Source organism: Euprymna scolopes, chromosome 1 (genome assembly GCF_053919585.1).
Source record: "Euprymna scolopes isolate OS-2025 chromosome 1, ASM5391958v1, whole genome shotgun sequence".
Classification (NCBI taxonomy): Eukaryota; Metazoa; Mollusca; class Cephalopoda; order Sepiida; family Sepiolidae; genus Euprymna; species Euprymna scolopes.
The window spans coordinates 143,327,252-143,354,513 of record NC_136482.1 but is presented as its reverse complement, the minus strand read 5'-3'; the positions used below and the strand labels follow the sequence as shown (position 1 = coordinate 143,354,513).

Sequence of the window (27,262 nt, the reverse complement as noted above, 5' to 3'; positions counted from 1 at the left end):
GACTCAACACGTTGTAGCAGAACATAGGGAGAGTAATAACTCGACACCATATTTTGTAACAAAGACATTTATTTCCTTATTCCTTGCTACACGTATTCCTTGCTACTCGTTACGGCCATGGCGTCACACTCCTTAGACGTACTCGTCTTCTCTAACAAGCTTCTCCTTTTTATAGTCCTATCGTGGCGTTATTTCACACCAGGGTCGGTGTTTGCATATAATCTATTACACGTTAGTCCTCATTCAAACCCGGGAAGCGTCCGGTCTCCTTGCTACTATACAATAACGTCATAGTGTATATCATATGGTATGACGTCATGTATGACGCCATAAAAGGTGACGTCATACGTGGCGTAATAGCATGTGGCGTCATGTATTCGGGGCAAAACATGAAAGTAAATACTGTTAGGGTTTTGTGTTCCTTGTTAGAAGCGCTGGTTGAGTTTGAATAAAATAAATACTTATTAGATACGTTTGAAGACAAAACAAGGCATTATTACAAAATAAACAGATATCATTTTGTTTGAAATTGTTATCAAAGAACACAATCCCTAACGTGTATTCCGCGTGACCAACGATCCTTTCCAACATTTGAAAAAACTACCGTAAACACAGCAAATGGATTCTACTGATTCTATGTTCCAACAACAACACGGTAAAAAAAAAGAAAACAAGAAAGAAAGACAAGTGTATCTTTGAAATATATTTATGAATTTCAATATAAATTTCAAACAAAATAAATGTATGCTTATGTTGTAATAATGCGTTGTTTTGGCTTTAAACGTATCTAATGTTGATTTATTTTATTGAAAGTAAATACTGTCTGAGCAACGCCGGGTAGCCTATCAAACAATAAATAAAAACTAATAGATAAACTCAAATAAAGTAATCGGAAATAGGCATACAGTCATATTGATTCATAAACCTTTTTATATGAGGCAAAATAAAAATTATAGTTTTTAAGTGACCATAAATATCCGAACAATTTGATAACTGATCCTAATAAATCTAGAAAAAAACAACAAAACAATTTGCTGTTTTTAATGTAAGAATAAAACTAATTTTGGACGCACATAATTTTGTTCTTTTTCTTTTGATACTGATTAAATTGTTGCTTTAATTATGTATTTAATTTGTCCTAAAATTTACCAAATCGTGTGATGCCTACGTGATACACATCGATTTAAAATGTAGGGGAATTTACCATACAGCTGCGACGTAATTTAAGCCGGAAATTGAATGTATATAAAAGACGTTTTATTTTCGACTATCTTTGCAGTTATTTTTGAAGCTGATATATTTCATTTCAACTATTAATTGAAAACATGATGAAAATCGCCACCCTTTTGTGTGTCATGTTTGCTTTGTTAGCTTTTAGCCATGGCGCTGTGGGTACGTATACACTTTTATTTGTAATTTTTATCCATTGTTTTTAACCACTTATATTATACCTTATATATACGTGCACACACATACGAGGCAATCAATAGCCCTAAGGGTTTTGGTCTTAGATATGACCTTAAACTATATCCGATGGTGGGGCCCCAACTTGCGGGTTTGAGGAGTGTGGAGCCACCCTTTAATTGCCATTGCTCCCAGGTCCACTCTGATCCGGAGTGGTAGTGCCTGTAAGGGTCTCAACTATGGGTTAAATAGAAATCGACTTGAACAAAAAAACAAACAAACAAATATATCCTATGAAAACATTTTTCTTTAAAATCACTGTATTTGGCATTAAATAACTTAAAAAGGGTTGATATGCCGTAAAATAAAAAACAACCAACCAACCTAAAGATTTTATATACGAATTACGCATAGAATTTCCAAATGGTCATCAATCTGGTGCTAGTCAAGCTAATCATTGCTTAACATTTATAATGACATGACATTACTCTCACTACTTAAATGTTATATATATATATATATATATATATATATATATATATATATATATATATATATATATAGTAATTTATAAAATATATATGGCGATTAAGCTACACTGAATATTCGGCGTTTCATCCACTCATAAGCCTGAGGAATCCTAGATTGGATGAAACGCCGAATATTCAGTGTAGCTTAATCGCCATATATATTTTATAAATTACTAACTAGCTCTACCTACGTAGTGAGCACTTTTGAAGTAAATACTTAAAGTTTACGCATAAATCTATACTTCCGTTTATTAATTTTATGTGAGTAAATGAAGTAGTTATATATATATATATATGATTTTTTTTTTAAATTTATTATACATATATATATATAATGAAATCAAATTAAAAAAAAAATTATTATATATAAATATACTAACGGGGGTACCCAGCGTTGCCCAGTGGTTTGGAGGTGTGTGTGTAAGGGGGGGGGAGGGTAAAGTGAGGACTAAGCGAAGTAATATCCTTGTATTAAAAAAAAAACGATGTTAAACTTTAAAAAATCGGCAAAACCAAAACAAAAAGAAAACTGCGAACAAACGTAAAGCTTGTTTAAAAAAGAAATCGGAACAATATAAATAAAACAGTAGATGTATGTGTGTGTAAATATCTAACAGGTAAACTATTAAACTACTGGTCGCATAGCACTGAAACTCTCAGGAAATGATATTCATGCACCAAGGGTGGTTTATAGCGAATAATATCTTTTCTTACATGCACGTTTATCGCATACAGATATCGGAAAATTTACATATAAAATGTTCATTAAGCATTAGCTAACATTTTGTTTTTGTGCGCATGCGCGTAGATTTTTTTTTTCTCAGGCTGGAACGCTCGGTTCTTTTTAATTTCAATTCTAACTGATGACACCAACTCATTAAAAAATTAAAATAAAAAAACAAATAATGTTTTTGTATTAAAAAAAACCAAAAAACAAAACCATAAGTACATTTTACTCGCGGTTTGAAATTTGTAAATATGAAAACAAACCTATATCTTTTTTACCATCACATATTTACTTAATTTCATACATTATTTTACGACGGAGAAGGGAGGTGACACACGGAATACGAACAGTGCTGAAATAATAACATTATTAGTTAGAAAGCCATTCTTAATATGGGGAGGGGGAGGTATTATTTAGACTATTCTGTACTTTCACCTAACAATTTATTAAATAAGAAACTGACATGTATTATTTCTATTTTTGTTTAGTATTAAGTATCGGTTTCTCAATCCAATTTCTTCATTAGTTTATTGTAAAGCAAGTGTCGTCTAATCATTAACTGCATTTTGAAATATTTATTTTTTGAATAGCATAAATTTTAAATAAGGTGCTTCTACAGTGTAGTACACATATTTAAAAAATACAAACAATTTATGCAATCATGTATTTCGAAAAACTTCCCAGAGTGACGTCATGTGTTGATGAGGTGGGGCATGTTGCTTTAAAAAGTACTCTGGAGGCCGTCAGGGATTACCAAACCTTCTCTTTTTAGGTGACGTTGAAGTGTGGGGAATTAGTGCCTCTTCATTCTCCCAAGTATTGTCACCACTTTTTCTGTTTATGGAGAGAGGGGGCAGTTGATGATTTCGCTGATTTCGCGTCAGCACAGATACTACACTTTCATCTTAGCCAAAAGGCCAAGAAAGCGTAATATAGTTTTCTACCAAGCATTACCACCTTCTAAAAAATACAAAATAGAATATATTTAAGATAACAGGGGTTAAAATTATGAAATATAATTGTCGAAATTAGTAGCATAATTATGAAAAATGATGAAATGTGAGTTAATTGATTGGTAAGTTTATAATGAAATAATCGGCCTAGACAATATATCAAAATTATTATTATCGTAAGGGGTGGCCATAATGTAGGTTAAAATTATGAAAAATGATGGTCGAAATTAGTAACATATCCAAGAATTATGAAATATGATGAAATGTGCGTTAATTTATTGGTGTTTTTTTTTTCAATAAAATCATCAAACCAAACAATATATCAAAGTTATTATTTTTGTAAGGGCAGCGGGCGATAATGTGGATTACAATTACGAAAAACGCATTTGTTTATTTCTGTAAAGCCTGTCGAGTAATCTTCCGAAAATGACGTCTTTTTTTCCAAAAAGTTTCTTGTCGGTAGTGGGGAAAATGAAACAGGGTAATATAGGATTTGATAATGAAGCAAGGGTTGTCTAATCAGTTAACTATGTCAATGTATTTATGCATTAATTTTTAAATCCTACCGAAACATCTTCCAAAAATAACATCATTTTTTTACAATAATAGTGCCGATAGTGAGGAAGTAAAGAAACGCAGTAATGTTGAAACTTATGGTGAAGCAAGGGTTGCGAACTCATAAACCAACACAATGTATTTATGCATTAATTCGGAAATCCTAATGATATATCGTCTAAAAATGATTTCAGTTTTCTTAAAATTATGGTAGCCTTGGTGGGAAGAGAAATTATTTTATATATGTTGTACAATACCTGTCGAGAGATGTTAAATTGTTTCATTTATGTATTTACATTACCCTTCCAAATATATGTTATAAATTACTCGTCCAAAAAGGTAAAATTATTTCATATACATTCTGTAAATTACCTGTCCGAGGGAACGTACAATTATTTCATACATGTGTAATAGCCGTCCTAGGGTAGGTAAAATATTCTTTTGCTCAAAATAGCAAATGTTACATAGACATTAAAAATTCCTCTCTCCTAAGAATAACAATTATATTCAAAATCAACTTCAATTGTCTCATTATTTATACGGTCCCGAGCAACGTTGAGTAACCCCGCTAGTTATTAATAATAATAATAATAATAATAATAATAATAATAATAATAATAATAATAATTTTTGATGTTGTAGTTGTTGTCGTTCACAAGATTGATTTTTTTACCTTGGAAGTTGAGCTGTAACAGTGGACCTCACGCAGTGGTTTTATGTATTGCAGCTGCCCTATTTTCTCTGTTTTATGTCCAATACTTTCCGAATGATTCTTGTTGTTCCAAGTAAACAAGATTTTTGTAACATTTCTGCTGTTATTCTCAAATCCAACTTTTGTAACCATTTGTCAAAGTCTTTTGTCACTGATCCCAATATCCCCACTACAACAGGGATTACTTCAACTTCTTTCAATTTCCAAATCGTAGGAATCTCATATTTCAAGTCGGAATAATTGGTGCACTTTTTCTTCTTTCCGATGTGAGTGTCAAAGGGGCAAGCCGAGTCAATCAGAAAACACTTTTTCTTTCTTTTCCCAACTACAGTGATGTCCGGCCTATTATGCCCCAGTCTTTTGTCTGTTTATATAGAGAAATCCCATAGAATCTTGCTCGGACCTTTTTCAGGCTTCTGTGTGTACCACTTGTCAGATATTTCAAATCCCCATTTTTCGCACAATTTCCAATGGATCCCTTTTGCAATATTATGTGTCTTATTTCTTTATATTCTTTCTGTGCTAATTTCAGGACATTCTAACACAATAAGGGACACTGTTTCCTCTGTAGCACGACATACTCTACAACTTTAGTCAGTATCTTCACCATACACTTTTTTTCTCAAATTCCTTGTGCATATGGCTTGATCTTTCGCTGCTACTACTGCACTTTCAGTCTCTTTCTTCAAATAACCCTGTCTTAGCTAATCCCATAATTTGTCGCTGACTTAGCTAATGGACAACACATAACAGAAATGAACATACAAAGAGGCATCTTCCAAGTAGACCAGGTCAAATTAGACTTAGCAAGGTAAAAATAAAACGACGATTTTTCCAGGGTGATAGTCTCTCGCCATTGTTGTTTGTCTTAACTATGATACCATTGACACTGGTATTAAGGAAAACAAAGATTTTCTATGAAGTGAAGAAGAAAGGAGAAAGAATTAACCATCTACTTTTCATGGACGACTTAGTTATTCGCAAAAGATAAAGAACAAATTGATAGTTTAGTAAATACGGTAAGAATTGTCTCTTTGCTATGATATGGTTTGTTCTTATCGGGTTATCTTGTGCTGCAGTTATTAGAGATTCGGTTTCTCGGTTTATATGTCCTTTTCGCATCCATGTCCAGGTGTTTTCGTTATTCTCATCTTTTGCCATTCTTATGAATCGTCCGTGGAGTTGTTTCTCTTCCCATTTTTTCTTTTTTTTGTCATTTGTCTCTCTGTTTTCTGTTTTGTTGTTTTTTTCCGTGTCTCTCGCTGCCATAATTATCCTTTCGGTGTTTTGCATTATGTATTTTTCTAGTTCTTTATTGTGTCATTCACACAGTCTTCTATGCAGATCAGTCCTCTCCCACCTTCTTTCTTTTTCACGTAGAGTCTGTCAATAGCGTCCTTTCGGTGTAGTGCATTATGGTCTGCTGGTCGAGCTCAGTTCTTTAGTCCATCATAGGAACGGTCCAGAGTACCTTACTAGTGATACTGCCCATGTATTTATGCCTTTTATTAGGTTTCTACAATATAATTTGCTTTCGAGAAGATTTATTGTTATACTGAGGTATTCCTTTCCAATTCCCTCTTTCATTTCTTTTCTTTTGATGGTGTCCGCTTTCAGAATTCCCAAGTATTTATAGTCGTCTAGTTCTCCTAGTGCCCTCATCTGTTTGGTTGGGTAGTTTCATGCCTTCTGTTATTTCCAGTCTTCCCTTTTTTATAACTATTACTGTGTACTTTTCCGTTCCAAATTCTATTTGGATATCTTGGCTAAAGATCCCAGTATTGTTAATTATTGTGTCTAGCTCCTTTCCGTCATTGCAAAAAGTTTCAAATCGTCCATGTACATCAGGTGGTTCATTTTTGCCTCTGTATTAGAGAACTTGTATCTAGCTTGGCACTTTTTAATGGTGATAGGGAATCTCCTTGGAAGATGCCTCTTTGTATGTCCATCAGCTGTCAATTCCAATCTCCATGTTCTCACCGTATTTTCTATCATGTTGGTGATCCCACTTTATATTTTATAAATTTTTAGGCATTTTTTTATCCATGCTTGTGGAATCATGTCGTACGCTTTTCTGTAGTCGATCCATGTCATGGCTAAATGCTTTCTCCTCCTTTTTACCTCTTTAGGATCTTTTGATCTATATATAGCAGATAATGTGTTCCTCTTTTTCCTTTTTGGCGTTCTTTTCTGTTCCTCATGGATGATTTCACGATTATTCAGGGAGTGGTAGATTTGTTACTTCAGCTGTGCTGTTAGTATCTTCCACATAGTCGGTAAGCACGTGATCCGCATATAGTTTCTGGGGATGGTTCCTTTCTCTGTGTCCTTCTGTAGCAGTGTAGTTCTACCTTTTGTCATTTGTCTGTCACGCTTGCTTCCTGTATACATCTTATCAGGTTTTGGGCTAGTCTTTTATGTAAGGTTGTGAATTTATTGAACGAGTATGCATGTATCCCGTCGTGCCCTGGTGCTCTCCAGTTTGGCATTTTTCCTATAGTTTTCTATAGGGTTTTCTTGCAGATTTAATTCACTGTTCCTTTTTCAATTTGTTATAACTCTTCTTTCATGTCTTTCAGCCCTTCGGCATTTCTGTTGTAGTCTTATCGTTCTTCCCATATTTTACTCCAGTAGAGTTTTGTTTCCGTCGGATTTGGTTGTTCTGTTTTTGTTTTTCCTCCGTTCACATTTTGGTAGAATTGACTTTCATTGTTTTTTAAATGCCCTGTTTGGTTTGCATTGTTCAGATTTATATCTATATCGTCTCAATCTTGCTTCTTTTGCTTTTATTTTTTGTCTAGTTCTTCATGTTTCTTGTTTAGCCCCTTCCTGCCAGCCACATTTCCAATATTCCATCTTCGCCACATTGTTTTCCTCCTGTTGATCATTTTGATTTCTTTTTTATATTTGTGTATTTGAGTTTCTGGTCTCATTTCCCATCCAGGGTTTATCGGTCCACTTGTCCCCGGTTGTTTTTCTGATTTGAAATTCATACTTACCATTTTGGCGCCTGCGTAAATCAAGTTGTTTAAGTCTGTGATTATATCTGTTGGGATGAGTGGGAGGTTATTATTATTATTATTATTATTATTATTATTATTGTTGTTGTTGTTGTTGTTGTTATTTCTGTTGCTGTAATTTTCTGTAATTGGCTTTATGTTTTTGACTTACATTTCAATATTTACATCTGAACTACAATGAATATTCATAAACAATTTGAGTTTAATTAGGTCAACTCTGTACAATGGTATAACTATCTACTACATTATGGGAACAGATGCGATGTCATCTAAATTATGTCAATCCATTATCCCGTTTTAAAGAGTCTACAATGCCATCTCTAGGAATTGCGCATTCTTTTAGCATAATTATAGAGTTTTGTTTTGAATCTGTGGCTGACTCAAAGTACCTGCCATTCTTTAGAATGTCTTTTTTAATATCGTTTTGCTAAGTTCAAAATTTGGTCATATCTCCAGAATAATTACTTGTATTTTGAGTTCGATTTGAATCTGAATATTATTGTAAATCTTGTAAACTTAATCTTTGTGACACATTCTGTCAACAAAGGCAGTGTTTAGTGTATTTAAATTGAAATGTTTCCATATTTCTTAGTAGATTAATTGTGCCCACCAATGCGGTCCATTATAGAATTTTATTTATGAATAAATCACTGATATTCATCCAATGGCCACGTGGTCTATCATATCTTAAAAATTTTGATAATGCCTTAAAACATATACAGCATATTGTAAGAAACAGTGACATTCATTTGGTGAGTTTCTTGGGTATTTTGTATAATTTATAATTTTTTACGCATTGTCGATATTTGATAAACATACGAGATACTACGCGGCAATTTTTTGTCTTGTCGTCGTGTAACGCTCGAAACTACTTGTTTTTCAAACCAGATGAATATTTTACATTAAATAAAAACACTACAAACCTATCTAGGCGCGTTGTTGTTTAACTTTGGCGATCTAACGAGAACCGGTGTGTCAACGTAGTGTGGTCGATCATGTTAGCTGAATTAAACAACTTTTAGTGTCCAAAAATCTGATTATAAAGCAGGAAAAATTTGATTTATTGTTTGAAAGTCAATTTCTTGAGAGCAGATTTCCAGATTATTTTCGAGAGTATTAATTGCGCCATAACGTCTGACCACTACTCTAAGTAAAACAATAATCCGATACTGTGAAGTTTCTTAGATATTTGTTTCCGAATAGCGCAATATATGTTGAAGGGTTGAGTACATGTATTTGGTTGTTAGAGCATTCAGGGAAAATCCAACATTCTGGTATCCCTTCTTACACGAAATAAATTATACTGCGGAAAATTGATGATATTTAAAAAAAAGCGAATGCATCAATATAGCAAAGGTTTTCAAAAACTTCGGATCATTGAAGGAGACTAAGACAACGTTGTAGTTAATTACTCTTTTAAATGTAGAAATAATTTGATTTCTTAAAAAACTTTCAATCAGTATTGTACCTTTACGCCATATTGCTTTACACGGCAATCTTCTACTCTAATTTGCAGAAAACTGTGAAGACAAGACGTACAACCGATAGTTCTACCTCTGCTGTTCTGGAAAACTAAGAAGAAGACCCGGAATTTATAAAGGAAGGTGTTGCGGACATAATCTATACAATCCTCGAGATTATTTATGTTGCTCTGGGCTTATTACCTCAAAACCAAGTAAGCGGTCAGCATGTTGTAAAAACCGTACATACGATATGGACTATTTCAAATGTGTCAAAGGAAAAGTCGTTTTTAAATAAACCTGGAATCGAACAATTTTCGGCGGAACTAATATTTCTAAAACACATTGTTATATTTATGACTTTTTTTTAAATGTTATCTTAACTAATTGTATTGCCTAATATTATAACAACATATACAGAAAATGGAACAAAAGTATGTACCAACCTATTTTTATCACTATGCAATACATACAGAATATTAAATGTGTGTCCTTGTAATTATTAACAATGATAAATATTTACAGCAAACAAGACATTTTCGGTTCATATAGGAGAAAGAAACGCCATGCTTTTCTATTTTGCCTGATCCAGTTATGGTTGAGCATAGGCGGATGATAAACTGAAAGCAAGAGAATCTCACCTAATTGATTTTTTATTATTGTGACCCAACCATCTATGGTGGTCGAATTTTACATTAATGACGTTTATAATAGAGCTACGTTAGAGCTTTTATTATGTAAAAAAAATGACGTTTATAATAGAGCTACGTTAGAGCTTTTATTATGTAAAAAAAATGACGTTTATAATAGAGCTACGTTAGAGCTTTTATTATGTAAAAAAATGACGTTTATAATAGAGCTACGTTAGAGCTTTTATTATGTAAAAAAATGACGTTTATAATAGAGCTACGTTAGAGCTTTTATTATGTAAAAAAGTGACGTTTATAATAGAGCTACGTTAGAGCTTTTATTATGTAAAAAAAATGGCGTTTATAATAGAGCTACGTTAGAGCTTTTATTATGTAAAAAAATGACGTTTATAATAGAGCTACGTTAGAGCTTTTATTATGTAAAAAAATGACGTTTATAATAGAGCTACGTTAGAGCTTTTATTATGTAAAAAATCCCTGGCAAATCTCGATTGCCTTATGGACTATATTTATTTGGTCAATGACGAAACTTAAGACAAGGGAAATACCTTCAACTAGCTGATTTTGGATTGGTAATAATAATATATTGATACTAACATTGTTTTGCTAAGAAATTGTATTTAGAGAGAATAGTAGTGAAAAGTTGTTTAGGCTATGACCGAGTGCAATACATGGCCCTAAGCTCATCTTCCCAAGGACTTCTCGGCATGAAAACAACTCGATGATAAAGTACTCAAGAAGAGATTATGTACGGTTGACACTGGACCAGTTAAAGGGATATCATACAGTGATCACCTTTTGCCTAGAATGCACCTTGTAGGTCAAGTCCCCAATCTGTCACCTTATTATATAAGCTTATGCACGAGCAATTTTAAAAGATTAGATCAGAATTGAGTTTCAGTTTTAGAGAAGAGATCTCGAAGATTAGACAAGTCCCTGAACGCTGAACCATACACCGACGTTGTGTATCGCCGTCATCTCTTCACGGTACAGTAAGCCGCAAAACCTCTGGTTGATTACTCCTGTCATATTATGGTACTTACACAAAAGTAGATACGCGGGCTGATAATGACGACATCAAACGAGAAAGAAAGGACGAACCGGCTTAATTGTGACCATGGATTGCACCATCACTATCAAGATTTACGATACATGTAAAGGATATTCCTTTGAACGGATAATTAACCTCATGATTTCAAACATATATTCACTCCTTTTGTATTATTGTATTATATTATGATATAATATCAGTATAACATACTTTGTAATTTATAATATAATATAAATATTATAATGTACGTAATATATATATATATGTGTGTGTGTGTAATTCATACTATTATATTAATATAATATTTATACTTTGTGATTGAATAATTAACCTGTTATGTATATATCCTATATCCTATAGTTGTAGAAACTTATAAGCATCTTCATTGATATTTTTCTTAAATGTTGTACGGAGAAACGCGCCTTCAGTTGCAGGAACTTACGTTAAGTCTGAGTGGTTATACACATCAATAAAGCTAATAACAATTTTTAGTGTGTGCCGATGTCTTGGGCTCAATAAGATTAGTTACATCCCTCGTGGACTCCAGAGAAGGAGAGTGAAGTAAGCTGTAGCAACCAAGCAACTCTGTCCACATGTAAAAGATAAGGGACAAGCTATCTTGCCGTGAGAATTTTTCTGAGTGATCAAAATAACTGTTGAACTTTCTTCAGAGTTCTGTGATCGAAAACGCCTAAAACGAACTCACTGTGGAACGTCTTTTTTTTACACAGTGGTCACCACTCATCAAGGCCCGGAAGCCACTCAGGGATAAGGGTTATTGCAAGTACATTACGTTAGTGTGGAGATTTGATGAAGTGTTTACTTAAGGGGGCGGTTCATTAGGAATTTGTTAACGTTGGACTTGAACACATCCAAGTTGTAGTCAGGTGGGAAGCAAGTCATATTACCATTCAATGCGTATTGCATAGAGTTGAATTTTTATATGGAAGGTTATGCCCATCTGGAGACCCCCAAGCCTTTAAAATACTACAAAGAAACTAAAATTTCCAAATGTATATATTTAAAAAAAAACTGTCCTTATCCTCTAAACAGTGATTATTTATTTGAGTGTGATGAAGGTTTGCTATTCATCAAACTTTCATGTGGAACCACATTTTTAAAAGTTTTTTTTTCTAATTTATGGAATCATTTACTCTCGTAACAACAGCAGTAGACCTTCATAAGTGTGTATGTTAGATGAGTACGACTCACGTGTATGTTTGCGTACATTAGAACATCACGGGTTGAGATTCACTAATAACATGAATTAGAATGCTGCTAAGACAGTAGGCTCCCTCTATCGTGTTAGAGAATTACTCACACCTGTATTCTATATTTCTCCAAAACCACCATTCACCGATTCATGCCACACGTGGGATGATTCACCTTCAACTTGTCTCTCCCACTTAGATAAAATGAGTTTCTAACTAAATAGGCGCCGCACTATCAAAGAAATTCTAAACCCTGTCCCATCACCACATTGTTTAATCCCTTTGTTCTATTTAAAACTAATTTAATAAAATGTGCTCTCAAGACCTCGCAGCATTTGTGCTTTCTCGACGTTAATTACCATGTAAGCCAACCGCGTGTGATGGTCAAAATTTACACCAATAACGGTTAAAATAGAACATAGAGCTATTTTTTGTGGGCAAACCCAGGTAATTCAAGATCGCCTTGCTGGTTCCATTTTTTTGGTTGGTGACTCAAACCAATATAAGGAAAAGTAACTTCAGCTGAGCGAATTTGAGATTGATAATTATATTATAATACTAAAAGTATTTGGCAGTTCGAGTAATTATTTACAATGCTTTTCCTATGAATATGGTTAGACACCAAGGTCGTTTTTAACGTGGAGAAAAGGAACAAAAAATCCTCAGTCGTTAAGGATTTCTCCTTCACTGAGAGCAAACAGGAAGTTGAAGTGTAGAATCTGAAGAACAGATATTACACTTTCATCTTGGCCTGAAGAACGTCTGCTCTTATGGTATTAATTGTGTTGAGACCAGTTGTTGTAAAGAGTAGAGTTTGAATCGCCCTTCCGCTAGACTGAGAGAATGAGAGAGAGGTGAAGAAGAAAATAAATTAAAAGGGTTAATTGTACGTCACAATAGTTTATTTTTGAGCCAACTGTTCAAACGTCTGTAAATCACTGCCTTGTTGAAAAAAAGGAAAATTGCACATATTTTTTCATTCAGCTTGCTGCATGTCTGATACTTTTTATATAAAATTTCAAATGTGTAGACGCAACTTTGCTGAAAAGTTTGCTAGAGACCGCAAAGGCCAAATCTTTTGAACTTTGATCCCTTGAAAGCCAAATTTTCGACCTAAAATACACTTTATGTAAAATTTCAAATGTTTAGACCAAAATTGACTGAATAATTTAGTAGAGACCGCATGGGTCAATTTTAAAATTTTTTTACCCCAATTATGACCCGTAACCATTTATTGTTGTGTGCTCAAATCAAATTAAAAATTTTATCGATGTCAACATGACTTACATCTAAAATTTCAAATGTTTAGATTCAAAATTGGCGGAAGAGTTTAGTAAAGTTTTCAAATGTCTAATCGTTGAACTTTGACCCCTTGACAGGCAAATTTCTGGTCGAAAACCGATTTATAAGATTTTCTCAAATCTTAGTACCCCTTAAGTTAAATCTTGAGTCTGTAGACTGAAAATTGACAGAGTAGTTTGGTAGGAAAATGTACAATATACACACACTCAGTCAATTTCACTTCATACATATATTGTTTATCTTAATAAAAAATAATTTATGAATGGAGTTTGATTTTATTCGTTGCCTACCGAATTCTTGATTGAATTATACAATGAACGCAGTCTATTTTAGTGGATTTCTTTCATTAGACATTCAAGCAGAAAAAAGGGCAGCAAACCTAATGCCGGTGACCCGTTGCACTTTTATTTTTCTGGAGACTTCATTTTTGTTTCCTTCAATATTATGTTATGTAAAAAAAAAGAAGAATTCTTTCACCTTCGGACCACGAGTGAAACCAGGAATAACAGGAATTGCACATCAAACTCCGTCATTGTATAAGCAATAAAGCCACGCTACCGAACTTCCGAAATCGGAACAAACTAGGACTACAGTAACGTACAGGTGAACATTTCGGAGTCTTCATCTGTATTTTTTTTTACAAGGTGGTCACAACTTATCAAGTCCCGGAAGCCACTCAGGGATAAGGGTTATTGTAAGTACAGTACGTTAGTGTGGATATTTAATAAAGTGTCTACTTAAGGGGGGCGGTTCATCAGGAATTTGTTTACATTGGACGAACACATCCAAGTTGTAGTCAGGAGGGAAGCATGCTGACGGAACAGAGTTCCACAGGCATGCAGTTCTAAGAAAGAAGCTTTGTTCATGGAATCCACGTTTTGATTTGGGCATAGATAAAGAGTGGGGAAAGTTTTTGACAGTGGATTTAGCTAGAGGGGTGTTTTTCGTAAAAGATTGGCGAGGGGGACCAGAGATTGGAGTTCAGATGTGCACCTGTCATGGAAATAACAATAAAACAAAGATTGGCTTGCAACGTCTCTTCTGTGAGAGAGAGGTTGCAGCGAAGAGAAAAGGGTACTCCCCACTAAGCCACGAAGTCTATTTTGTACTCTGTCGAGGCAGGATAGGCTATTTCTAGCAGCTCCGGCCCAGATATGGCAGCAGTATTACATCCTTGGACGTACTTGGATTTTATATAGATAGAGAATTGCATCAGTAGTGAGATATCATCTGGAGCGGTAGAAGGATCTTTCCAGCGACCTTAGCAACAGACTTGATGTTCGTATTTCATTTCAGACCAGGAGTGAAGGTAAAGCCCAGAAGCTTGTCTAAACATGGGGCTTCTCCAATACGAGAGCCATCCATTTCAATTGATGCCTGATGGGGATCAGAGCGTTGATGATGTAAAGATAGGAGTTTTGTTTTAGATGCATTAAAGGTAACCAGCCACGTCTTCCCCCACTGAACCACTCGTGCAAGATCAGAGGAGAGAGAATCAGAGAGAACGTTGTCATTTACAGCCTTTGATGTGTTGCTGTAGATGGTCGTGTCATCAGCATAGATGTCAACGAATGATTAAAGTATATGTTTAGGGAGATCATTGATGTAGATCAGGAAGATAGTTGGGCCCAGAATGGACCCTTCAGGGACTCCAGCATTAATATTGCAGGCCTCTGATTGTTGTCGATCAACCACTACTCTTATGAGCCTATCAGAGAGAAATGATTTAATGATAGAGAGAATATTTCCAGTTATAACGTAGCTGGAGATCTTGTAAAGTAGGCCTTTATGCCATACCTTGTCGAAAGCTTTTGATATGTCAAGAGCAATTGCCACGGAAAGGAAGCCTTTGTCAAGAGATTCACTAATCCTATGAGCATATCTGCGGTAGATCTTGCAGAACGGAAACCATATTGCGTGTCACTAAGAAGGTTGTTTCTGCTGAGGTGGTTGACTATTTCTCTATTTAATATGGATTCCAGCAACTTACTCATGACACACAGGAGACTTATTGGCCTGTACTGAGAGGGAGATAACTTATCATCTGAGTTCTTAAATACAGGGCATACTGATGAGGTTTTCCAGGGTGTTGGAAAGCACTTCTCCTTAAGGCAACGTTTAAACAGTTTTGTAAGTATGGGAGCAAGTTCTGGTTGAAGCTTTTTCATCACTATAATTGGAATGCCGTCAGGGCCAGTAGCTTTACTGGAATCAAAGTTCTTGATTAGCTTGGCGACATCATGCACAGATATTTGTATGTTACATAGCGTGTTCTGTGTTATAGGAGGAAATATGGGGAGTTGATGGCCTTCGTCGCATAGGGTAGAATTAGCTGCAAAGTTCTTGGTAAATAGTTTGGCCTTGTCTGAAGCTGGCAAGATGACCTCTGGTCCGTTGATAATGGTTGGGATAGAACGCACACTTCTGTTAAAGATCCTATTTGTTATTTGCCAAAACTGGTGGGAACCAAGCCGCTGATCAGCTACCTTGGATTTAACAGACTGGGCATATAGCTCTCTTGCATTTTTTATTACTCTTTTACAGTGGTTGCTGGCGCTCCTGAGAGCAGCTTTAGTCTCAGTGCATCTATTACGTTGCTAGCTATGGAAAAAGTGATTTCTGTGTGCGATGGCAGCAGCACATTTTGGGGAGAACCATGGCTGGCTGTTAGGTTTTTGTTGGAATTTTTTAGATGGTATGAATCGGTTTATGCCTACAATTAACCATTCGGTCAGGTCTGATAATATAGAGGACATATCCTTTTTAAACTAAATGCAGAGCTAGATCAGATATAAATGTACACAAGCTATCCAAGTCAGCCACGGAGTATCGGTATACAGTACGGTGGAGGGGTACGTCTGGGGACTTATTACATTTCATTTTTATCTGAATTGATACGACGGAGTGGTCGGAGGATTCTAGAGGAGAAAGAACAGAACATGAACATAGCTCAGGGGAAGTTGAGAGAAAAAAGTCTAGGAGGCTTGCATATTGACCGAGTGTATCGGGCACACGTGTGGGCTCGCGAACAATCTGAGTGAGCTCATAAGCTATGGCAAAATCATGACAGAACCTCCTCTAATCGTCCGTCTTATTTGAGTGGGTCAGCCATTCCACGTTATGGACGTTGAAGTCACCACAGATGTGGTTGTTAGCCGAGGGATGTGCAGACAGTATGTGGTCTATTTTCTCAGATATGCACTTAAAGATAGTAACTCCGCTGTTGTGGGGCCGATAGAGGGCAAATATAAATGCAGTGGTGTAAGCAAGTGCAACCCTGAAGCACATATAGGGTAAATTAGGATCTTCTTTAGAGATATCCCTGCCACACAAATGATGAACACGACAAGCAGTAAAATCGAAATTTGAAATTCCCTTCTGGATGGAATGACATGCAGAAGTTTTAGTGTGATGCGAACATACATCTTGCTGCTATTAGGTTGGTGCAAAAATAAGGTCGTTTTTGATGTTCAATTTCAAAAGACCATAACTCCTTTCATAATAAACTTTTTTGCCAATGAGAAACTTATTAGCATAGAAATCAGGAGTTCTGGAAGGGATGGAGTCATTGAGAGCCGATTTGGCATCATCTCGGCTTTTGAAGTATTTTTCGCGTAGGAAGTTGTCGAGATGCTTGAAAAAGTGATAATCAGTGGGCGAGAGGTCCAGTGAATGTGGCGGATGAGGCAGAATCTCGTAGCCAGATTCGTTTAGCTTCTTCATGGTCAGGTGAGCAACATGCGGGCGAGCATTGTCATGGAGGAGAATTGTTCCCTTCAACATTGACCAATCTCGGGAACATACGTTGGAGCTTCTGGTGCATTTCGTCAATTTGTCCGTAGTATTTCTCCGCCGTAATCGTTTCGCCCGGATTCAAGAAGCTGTGATGGATGAGACCGGCCGCAGACAACAAAACAGTCACCATAACCTTTTTTTTGTGCAATTCGGCCTCGGGAAGTGTTATGGGCTTCTCCGGCATCCAACCACAGTTTCGAACGTCGGTGGATGTCGTAGAGGATCCACTTCTCATCACTCGTTACAATCCGCTCGAGAAATAGGATCGTTTTTGTTGCGCAGAAGCAGCATAGAAGACACCTATGAACGACGATTTTTATTATTATTGTTCAATTCATTCGACACACATTCATCTAACATTTTGAGGTCCCTATTAGCTTTAAATGGCAAACGACTGTTAGGTGGTCGACCTTTAGTTCAATAGATACTTCTTGTGTGGTTATACTAGTATGGGCTTCAATTAAAGCTTTCAAATGTTCGTCATCAACCACAGTCGGCCGGGCGCGACAGTCTTCCTTTTCTGAGGCATTCACACTTCACAATTGTGAAATTTCTTGAACCACCGTTGTGCCACACGTTCGTTAATGTTTCCTGGGCCAAATGCATCATTGATATCACGAGCCGTCTTGGCGGCTTTTCGGCATAGTTTGAACTGGGACAAGAAAATCGTGCGGATACGAATTTTGTCCACGCTGTCGAAAAGCCTGCAAGAAATGAATGAAAGATTCAGAACTGTAACCAATAATACGATTCGATAGAGCAAAGAAGGCGCTTCAAAATGATATATAACATAGCTATATATATATCAAAGAATTAATTCAGAAATTATATATAATAGTAGCATATGTAAGAAAACGATATTGCTTTTGCACTAATCTAATATACACGCACACAGACATATATATGTGTGTATATATATATACATATATATAGTAAGTTATTAAATATATATGGCGATTAAGCTACACAGAATATTCCACTTTTCATCCACGCTAGGATTCATCAGGCTTACAACACACACACACACACACACACACACACACACATATATATATATATATATATATATATATATATATATATATATATGTGTGTGTGTGTGTGTGTGTGTGTGTGTGTATCCTCATAAGTTTTGGTTTCGATTTAAGCTGATGTATCGAAGTCATATGGATATATTTTTTTATTTTTGAAATCACAACTTTATAATATATAAGAATCGATAAAAAATTTACACTATGATAATATATACAAAATCATCTGCATAAATTAAAATAGAAAATTTAAGCGTATTTCACAATTAGGCTACCCGGACGTCCCTACTTAGCTTAATTTTTTTTTTTTATTATTACATTTTCACCCCAAACAAGGCACATTGCCATTTTGGTGTAGGGGGCTACTATCAGGTGAAACATCTACTGGGGTACTATGTAGGGATTAGGGCAGCGAGATGTTGGTTCTCGTTGCACTTGAACTTATGCAAGTCAGTACAGTTGGGGAAGCAGTGACCTGGAATGGAATTCCAAAGTCTAGCAGTTCTGAGGAAGAAACTACTGGAGTAGAAAGATCTTTTACATCTAGGAATCTCTACAGTGTGGGGGTGGGATTTTGCAGCTTGTCGGGTCTGTCGATGGTGTTCACGTCGTGGGGGCACAAGTGCTTGCAGTTCTTCAGAGCATTCACCATTATAATACTTGTAGAACAGGCAGAGCGATGCAACGTTTGGACGATGGGACAGAGGCTGAAGCTTAGATGCTAGTTTAGGGCCTATCAGATTGGCGACTCTCTTTTGAACCCTGTCAAGGAGCAAGAGACTAGTAGCCGATGCACCAGCCCAAATATGACAGCAATACTCCATACATGGGCGAATGGTGGCCTTATAGAGGTACAGGATACTTTCGGGTGTTAGAAGTTTTCTAGCACGGTAGAGAGAGCCCACCTTCCTCGCAGCGGCCCTGGCAATGCCCTCGATGTAATTGTTCCAACTCATGTTTCCTGTGAACGTTAGGCCAAGGAGCTTGTGAGACGTACTCTCAGATAAAGATTCGTTGGCCATTGCTATAGGTGGTAGAGAAGGTTTCTTGTAATTATTGAATGAAAGCAGTTTTGTCTTGGCGGCATTGAACGTGACCATCCGTTTTTGTCCCCATTCCACTACTGATTGGAGGTCAACCTCTAGTGTTTCTGCCATTACTTTAGATATATGTTCATTTGTTTTCCTGTCGTGCCTGCTATAGAGTGTGGTGTCATCAGCGTATATACCCATCTCAGAGGCAATTTTGTCGGGAAGGTCATTTATGAATATCAGGAACAGCAGAGGTCCAAGGATAGATCCCTGGAGCACTCCCGCATTTCTATCATATTGTTTAGATGTACGACCGTCGAGGACAACCTGGATTTTTCTCTTATCTAAGAAGGATTTAATTATGTTAAGTATTCTACCAGTGATACCGTAAGATCTAATCTTCCTGAGGAGACCCTCATGCCATACCCTGTCGAAAGCTTTAGATATATCTAGAGCTACCGCTATGCCCTCTCCCGCTTTGTCCAGTGAATGGTATATGCGTTCAGAGATTACAGTGAGGATGTCTGTCGTGGAACGGGCTTGTCTAAATCCATATTGTTGGTCGGTCAGAAGTTTAGCATCTGTAAGGTGCTGGACTAGAGCATGGTTAATTAAGGTCTCAAATATTTTGGCAAAAAGTGGGAGGAGGCTAATAGGGCGATAATTTAATGGGTCAGTTCTTTCGCCAGAATTCTTGAATACTGGTACCACAGAAGCAGTTTTCCAACAGCCCGAAAAAGCAAGATTCATTAAGGCATTTGTTGTAGAGTTTAGAGAGAACTGGAGCTACTTCGGCTGAGCACTTTTTTAATAGCACAGCTGGGATGAGGTCGGGTCCACATGCTTTGGAAGTGTCAAGGTTTTTTATGATAGCATGCAACTGAGCAGGGGTGATTATCAGATCGTCTAGCGTGGCGTCTGTCCGCATAGGAAATTGATGTAGGGGGTGGTTTAGAGGGTCTAGTGTGGAGTTTGAGGCAAACCGACTGGCAAGCATGTTAGCCTTCTCGATTGCTGAGCAAAGAACCTCGTGATTGTTGGTTAGTGGGGGAATTGTTGATTGCCCAGTATTTACTACACTGTTGTAGATTTTCCAGAAGTCACGAGTTCCTAGTTTTTGTGCTTCGATGCGTTTTTTAGTGGTTTCCGTAAATTCCCTCTTAGCTGAAGCTATTTCTTTCTTAACGTTACTTCTAGCTTCTATGTACTTCTGTCTGTTTGAACTGGACTTATGTCGGTTAAACCTGCGGAATGCATGCTGCCTTTGAGCAATGGCAGTTGCGCAAGTCGAAGTAAACCATTGGGGAGAGTGGGGCTTGCTATAGAATTTCCGCATGGGAACATGCGCTTCGATTGCAGTTTTGAACCATTATACTTTTGCAGTTTTAACAAAAGAGCGACAATAATAACAGCGAATTAATGGAAACCATTAGACCTACAAGTAAAACCGAGTCGGAACAAAAGAAGCCGAGAAAATACCAGACAATTCTCAAAGGCACATACTATGATAGTATTCATAGGAAAAACTGAGACTAACAATATCCCATTATTGAGAAAGAGAGGTTGCAGAAAGATAGAGTGGGACCAATTCAATTGCAAATATGTTTCTGCACCTTATCAAGAACGCTCAAATGGAACAGATTAATTTATCAGTCAAAATATGACAGCAATACTCTGTACATGTCATGATAGTAGATTTGCAGAAATAGAAAATAACCTCAGGTAAGAAAATCTTTAAGATGATATATAGAACAAGCTTCTGAGGACTGACCTTCATTCCTGACCTGAAATGGAACACCTACATTTAGTCCCTTGCCAATATCGCTGGAAAAATGGTGCGATAATTATACGGTTCCAATAGGTATCTCATTGCTGAGGCAATCCTCTATCTGCCAAGTGCATCCTAAAATGTTACCACAACTGGTCAAGAGCTCCTTGGTGCGTTGTATACTGCTTTGATAGATTTCAAAACCGGCTTCAAAACCTAGTAGGTAATGCGCATTCCTTTCTTGCAGCCTCTTTTCCACAGAAGAGACGCCGCGAGTCTCTCTCTACTCTGTCTTTATTTTCATAGCCAATGCTCGTCTGAACTCCAATCTATGGCCAAACTCGTCTGAACTCCAATCCTTGCCAAACTTTCACAAAACACTTCCGATAAGCTTAAACAACTGTCAAGAGTTTTCCCCACTCTTTATCCGCGCCTAAATCTAAACACATCTTTTTTCTTTAGAACTACCGACCCGTGGAACTTCTCAGCCGACTACGGTATGGTAACTTTCAAGTCTAATGTAAACAAGTTCTCGTTGAACAGTCCTCTTGAATAATCAGTTTGTACCCAACTCATACCATTAACGATTACAACATCTTACATACAATTATCCTTATCCTCATGTGGCTTTCGGTCCTTGATAAGTGGTGACTCTCTTGTAAAAAATACTTAACCATTTTTATTCAATGTGAACAGTATTAAAGTAATCGCCCATGTTTTTGTCACGTTACTATACAAGAACTATAAATATGCGAGAATTGAAAACGAGAACCTAGCAACACGATATCAAAGGCGTAAAAACGAACTTCTAACATAAACTTCTAACCTTGTCTAAACAACGCAATGAACCGAGTAAAATACGTAAAAGATATACTATTTTATATACTTTCGTTTTAGAAATGGAAATATAAACTTCTGTTATGAAATGATAATTTGTCCCTCGACATAAGGAGGGCTGACCTCTAAATTAACCCTTGTCCGTTCATCCGTTCGTCTGTCCACACTTTTTTCAATAACTACGCTTGGAACTTTTTGAAATTTTGCACAAACATTAAACATGATATGAGTAAAAAAACGGAACGAATTTTCCGGGAAAACTCCGGTTGCCATCTTAGGGATTCATTTTGGGTTAAAATGGCTAAAATTCATACTTTCGTGCTTATTACAAAATATAAATGACTTAGATTTTTATACAACTTTTCTGAAAAGTTGTAACTATATGATTTCTCTATAATTTTGTTTGTCTATACTTCACGATAATTCTTGGATGTGTCCCAGGGGCTGTTTTAGGGCTAATAAAAACACTCCATTTTTGGGACTATTTTACCATATTTGTCCAAAAAATTTCTGGGTATGTCTAATTAGCAGTTTTGTATGGTGCTTAACTCAAATTTAAATACGGGTAGGCCTTGGAGACATTGGGGGCTAAATAGGGGGGGGGCAAATGATAGACTTAGTCATTAAATATTTTTGGATGGTGCAGAACTCAAATTTACATGTGTTAAGGCCTAAAACTGCACAATTTGTGCATTTTCACCAGGATTTGACGTCCCCTGGGGACGTTTGAGACTAAATAGGGGGTTAAATGCTGAACTTAGTATTTTTTTATGCCTCGTTCACTGTGCACTCACGAAGGACCATGCATGCTTCACTTGTTATGAATGTTGGCGGGATTATTTCCTTTATCTGAACGAATAAACCGCCTGGATATAATCTTATTGTGTCATTATAAAATAATCTGTTACTATTTTCAAGTTCGATTGTTGCCTATTCATATGCAGTTATCATGCGCCATTGTGTTTTAGTTTAAGATTACTCAGTACAATTAAAGATGAACTATTTTACAATGTCTCCGACGAAGCTCTATTCATAAGCAGTCGTACATAATTTGTCATTTGTATTACATCTGAACTATCGTACTGCTATATATTGTAGTACTGCATTGGAAACGCCAAGTAACCTAAGAAGTTATTATTATTATTATTATTATTATTATTATTATTATTATTATTATTATTATTATTATTTTTTTTTAATTGAATAATATTTTAGAATAGAAATATATTGCGTTTGACTTCTTGAGTTATTTAGAAAGATTCACGAAATGTTTTCAACATGATGCTGTGTTATTTATTGCTAGAAATGCTCCAGCATTCTCCTCCAAAGAGACTTGACTTTAATATGAGTCCTCTTATGTAGACGATCACAGAAGTACTTTCCAGAAGATTTGCCCCTGTTAGGATATTCAGTGCCAATAATAGCAGCGTTGCAAACCCTCCAGAGCATTTTGTTTGCTACATGTTCTCGCTACAATATTTAGCATATTGATGTGATCTCTCGATGCCTCCATTCAGTTTCAAGACACTATGGATATCCCATGAGGTAGCTGCACGAGTTATAATGAGGCAAGGTATGCTTGAGTTCAGTGGAAAGTATAAGTGATAGACGACTGGAAACAATACCGAGATAATCAGAGAGCATATACAGCACCTGGAATTCCCTAATGGTCACCCAGTTTAGTATTAAGTCGGCTCAGTATTTTTTTTAATTTCGGCGATTCAACGAGAACCGATGTTTCAAGCTGGTGTGGTCGATCAAGTTAGTTGAATTAAACAACTTTTAGTGTCCGAGAATCTGATTTTAGAACAGGATAAATTCGATCCATTGTTTGGAAACTGAATTTGGTCAAATTCTTAGGAGCAGATTTCCAGATGAGTTTCGAGAGTATTAATTACGTCATAACGACTAAACACAAGGCGAAGTAATACAATAACCAGATGTTGTTAAGTCTCTTAGATATTTGTCACCAATTAGTGCAATATTTGAGGCTAACAGAGTGATATATGTTGAAGTGTTTAGATACATGTTATCAGATTTTAGAGCATTCAGGGAAAATCCAACATTCTGGTATGCCTTCCTACACGGAAAAGAATATACTGCGCCAAATTGATGCAGCTTTCAAGAATGCATCAGTATAGCCCGCATTTTCTTAAACTTGATATTATTGAAGAAAACTGAAGAAAATTTTCAAATTGATCCCCACTGCAACGCTGTAGTTAATTACTCTTATTCTCGCTTTTAAATGTAGAAATAATTTGATTTTTTAAGAAGTCTTCAATCAGTATTGTACTTTTACGCCATGTTGCTTCACACAGTAATTTTCTACTCTAATTTACAGGTGACTTTGGAAACACGACATATAACACACGGTCTTAAATCTGCTGTTCTGGCAATGTAAACCAAAGAATCGGAAGCTATATACAGTGTTGTAGGACTATTGCATACAATCCGATGATTCGTATCTGTTGTTCTGGCATTCTAATAAGACGACCCGCACTAATTATTGGAAGCTGTTGTAGATATAATGTATACAATCCACAATATTTCTTGTGTTGCGGTCGCCGTGTTACGATGAAACCAAGTAAGCGGCCAGCTTGTTGTGGAAACCGTGCATTGGATATAGATAATTTCAGATGTTCTTGAGGACAAATTCTTCCAAATTAAACTCGGACTCGAACAATTTTGGACGAAACTAACATTTTCAAAACACATTGTTATCTTTATGACTTTTTTATGTTATCTTAACTACTTGTATTGACTAATATTATAATAATATGTACTTAATAGAAAACGAAACAAAAGTGTGCCGACCTATCTTAATCACTATGCAATAAATATAGAAAATTAAATGTGTGCCCTTGTAATTATTAACAAAGATTAAATATGTACAGCAAGCAAGACATTTTCGTTTCATATAGAAAAAAAGTCATACCTGCCATTTTGCATGACTGCGTTACGATGGTAAACTAAAAGTAAGAAAATCTCGCTTAATTAATTTTTATTACTGTGACCCAACCACCTATGTTGCCCGAATTTTACATTAATAACGCTTATAATAGAGCGTAGTCAGAGCTTTAATGATGTAAACAATCCCGAGCTATTCTCGATTGCCTGGCTGACCGTATTTTTTGGTCGATGACGCAAAACCTAAAACAAGAAAATAGCTTCATCTAGCGGATTTGGGATTGATAAAATAATATATTGACACTAGCATTGCTTTGCTAAGAAACCCATATATTTCGTAAGAATGGCAGTGAAAGGTTGTTTAGGTTTCAATCGAGTGCAGTAGCTGGTCCTGAGATCATCTTCGCAAGGATTCTAGGCGTGAAAACAACTCGATGGACATTTACTCGAGAAGAGATTATGTACGGTTGGCACTGGATCAATCGGAAGAGAAATCGATATGACACAGAGATCACCGATTAGCGGGAAATGGCATAAAAGGTGAAGGTCTCAAACACGTCACGTCATTATATGTCTATGCACGAGCGATTTTGAACAGATGAGATAAAAGTGATTTTCAGTTTTAGAGGAGAGATTTCGAAGATTAGGCACATCTCTGACTGCTCAACCATGCACTGAGAATAAGTATCATTGCCATCTCCTTTCCCTCTAGCGAGCCCCAAGACCACTTTTTGAATACACCTGTCATATTATGGTACTTACACAAAAATAGATTCGAGGCTCATAAAAACCTTTCTGCTGCTAGAAACAATTCATCGAATCGCACTGTCTTAAGTGTTACTGTGGATTGCGTCACTAATATCAAGATACATGACAAGAATATTTCTTCGAACGGACTATTGGCCTTATGATTTCAAACATTCAAACATATATTCGCACCTTGTATACCATTGTATAATAATATAGTTTGTAAATGAATAATTTACCTGTTATATATCTTATGGTTGTAGAAACTTATCAACGTCGTCATTGATGTTTTTCCTGATTGCTGTACGGAGTAATGTGTCTTCAGTTGCAGGAGGCAGGTCCGAGTGACGGTACACGGAAATTAACCTAATATCAACGCCTGGCATGTTCCCTTGTCTTGGAGTGAAGATCAACTATACTATTCGTGAACTCCCGAGAAAGAAAATGAAGTAAGCTGAAGTTACCAACCAACCATGTCCCCGTGCAGAGGATTAAGGCCTTGCTACCCTGCAGTGAGAAATGTTCTGGCTAACCGAAGAACTGTTGAACTTTCTTGGGCGTTCCGTGATCGGAAACGCCCAAAACGAACTCTACCTAATGGGGGGGGGTCTACGAGTTGTATTACTATTCCATGCATATTGTATATAGTTGAATTTTTAAATAAAAGGGCGTCTGTACTAGAGTTTTAGAGAATTTAGTGATTCAAGAGTCTGGAGGTGAGTGAAAGGAGTAAGTATAATATTAGTTTTCTTCTATATTTGCATTTTGTATAATTCTGGTCCTAGTCTGCTTTAATTGAGAAGCATTTAGTTTCGAAATGTGATGGTCTAAAGAGTTTTTTTTTCTTAATTAATGTGTTTGAGGTGATCATTCTTATACAGAGGCAAATTCAGATATTTCTTGAGGATGTTCTCATAAAAGAACTCATTATTGCATTCACCAAGTACCAAATTAATATTTGAATCTAGTTGGGTGCGACAACTTTTGTTCTTTAAACTTCATTTATTACAGAAAAGAGACATTGCTAATTTGTGTAACGTTTCTGAAATTTGATATGCGGATTAGTTATTTGTATTATTTAGAATCTTTGGACTACTGTTCTAATCTTGAGTGTCATTTTGACAACGTTTCGGCCGATGTAACCTCCGACCTTCTTCATGTGTCTTGTCGAACTCCGTGAATGCTTCTCTCAAACACGGCAATTTAGACGGAATTTTGAACGGAACCCTTTATTTACTTCACGAGTGTAGCATGCACTCGTTCCGTCAAAGTCGTCCCTAAGTAATTTGCAATTGTATTTTCCGGTCGCTCACACTGAGATTTGAACTTTCAGAAGAATACCACTCTTAATATTGAATTTTTCATGTACTCTAACCACTGCGCTACATCTGTCTGCGAATTACTTTGTCATGGCTGACAGAACAAGCGCATACTACCTCTGTGAATTAAATAAACGGTTTCGTTCGAAATTCCGTACAGATTCCCGAGTTCGACGGAACCATTCTTGAGTTTTACAAGATACTTCTTTCTTTATTGTATCAATATTTCTACAAAAATGCTCGACTGAGTTC

At 36.2% G+C, this 27,262-nt stretch overlaps 2 long non-coding RNA genes across 2 annotated transcripts in view; one reads left to right on the top strand and one right to left on the bottom strand.

The window, feature by feature from the left end:
* The window catches only part of LOC145275903 (uncharacterized), a 545,051-nt gene that overhangs the window by 466,056 nt on the left and 51,733 nt on the right, over positions 1-27,262 (bottom strand). The window lies entirely within an intron of this gene.
* Positions 942-26,373, top strand: LOC145275681 (uncharacterized). The gene is made up of 2 exons (XR_013867511.1): positions 942-1,392; positions 26,017-26,373. It is a non-coding gene; the product is annotated as an uncharacterized LOC145275681 (long non-coding RNA).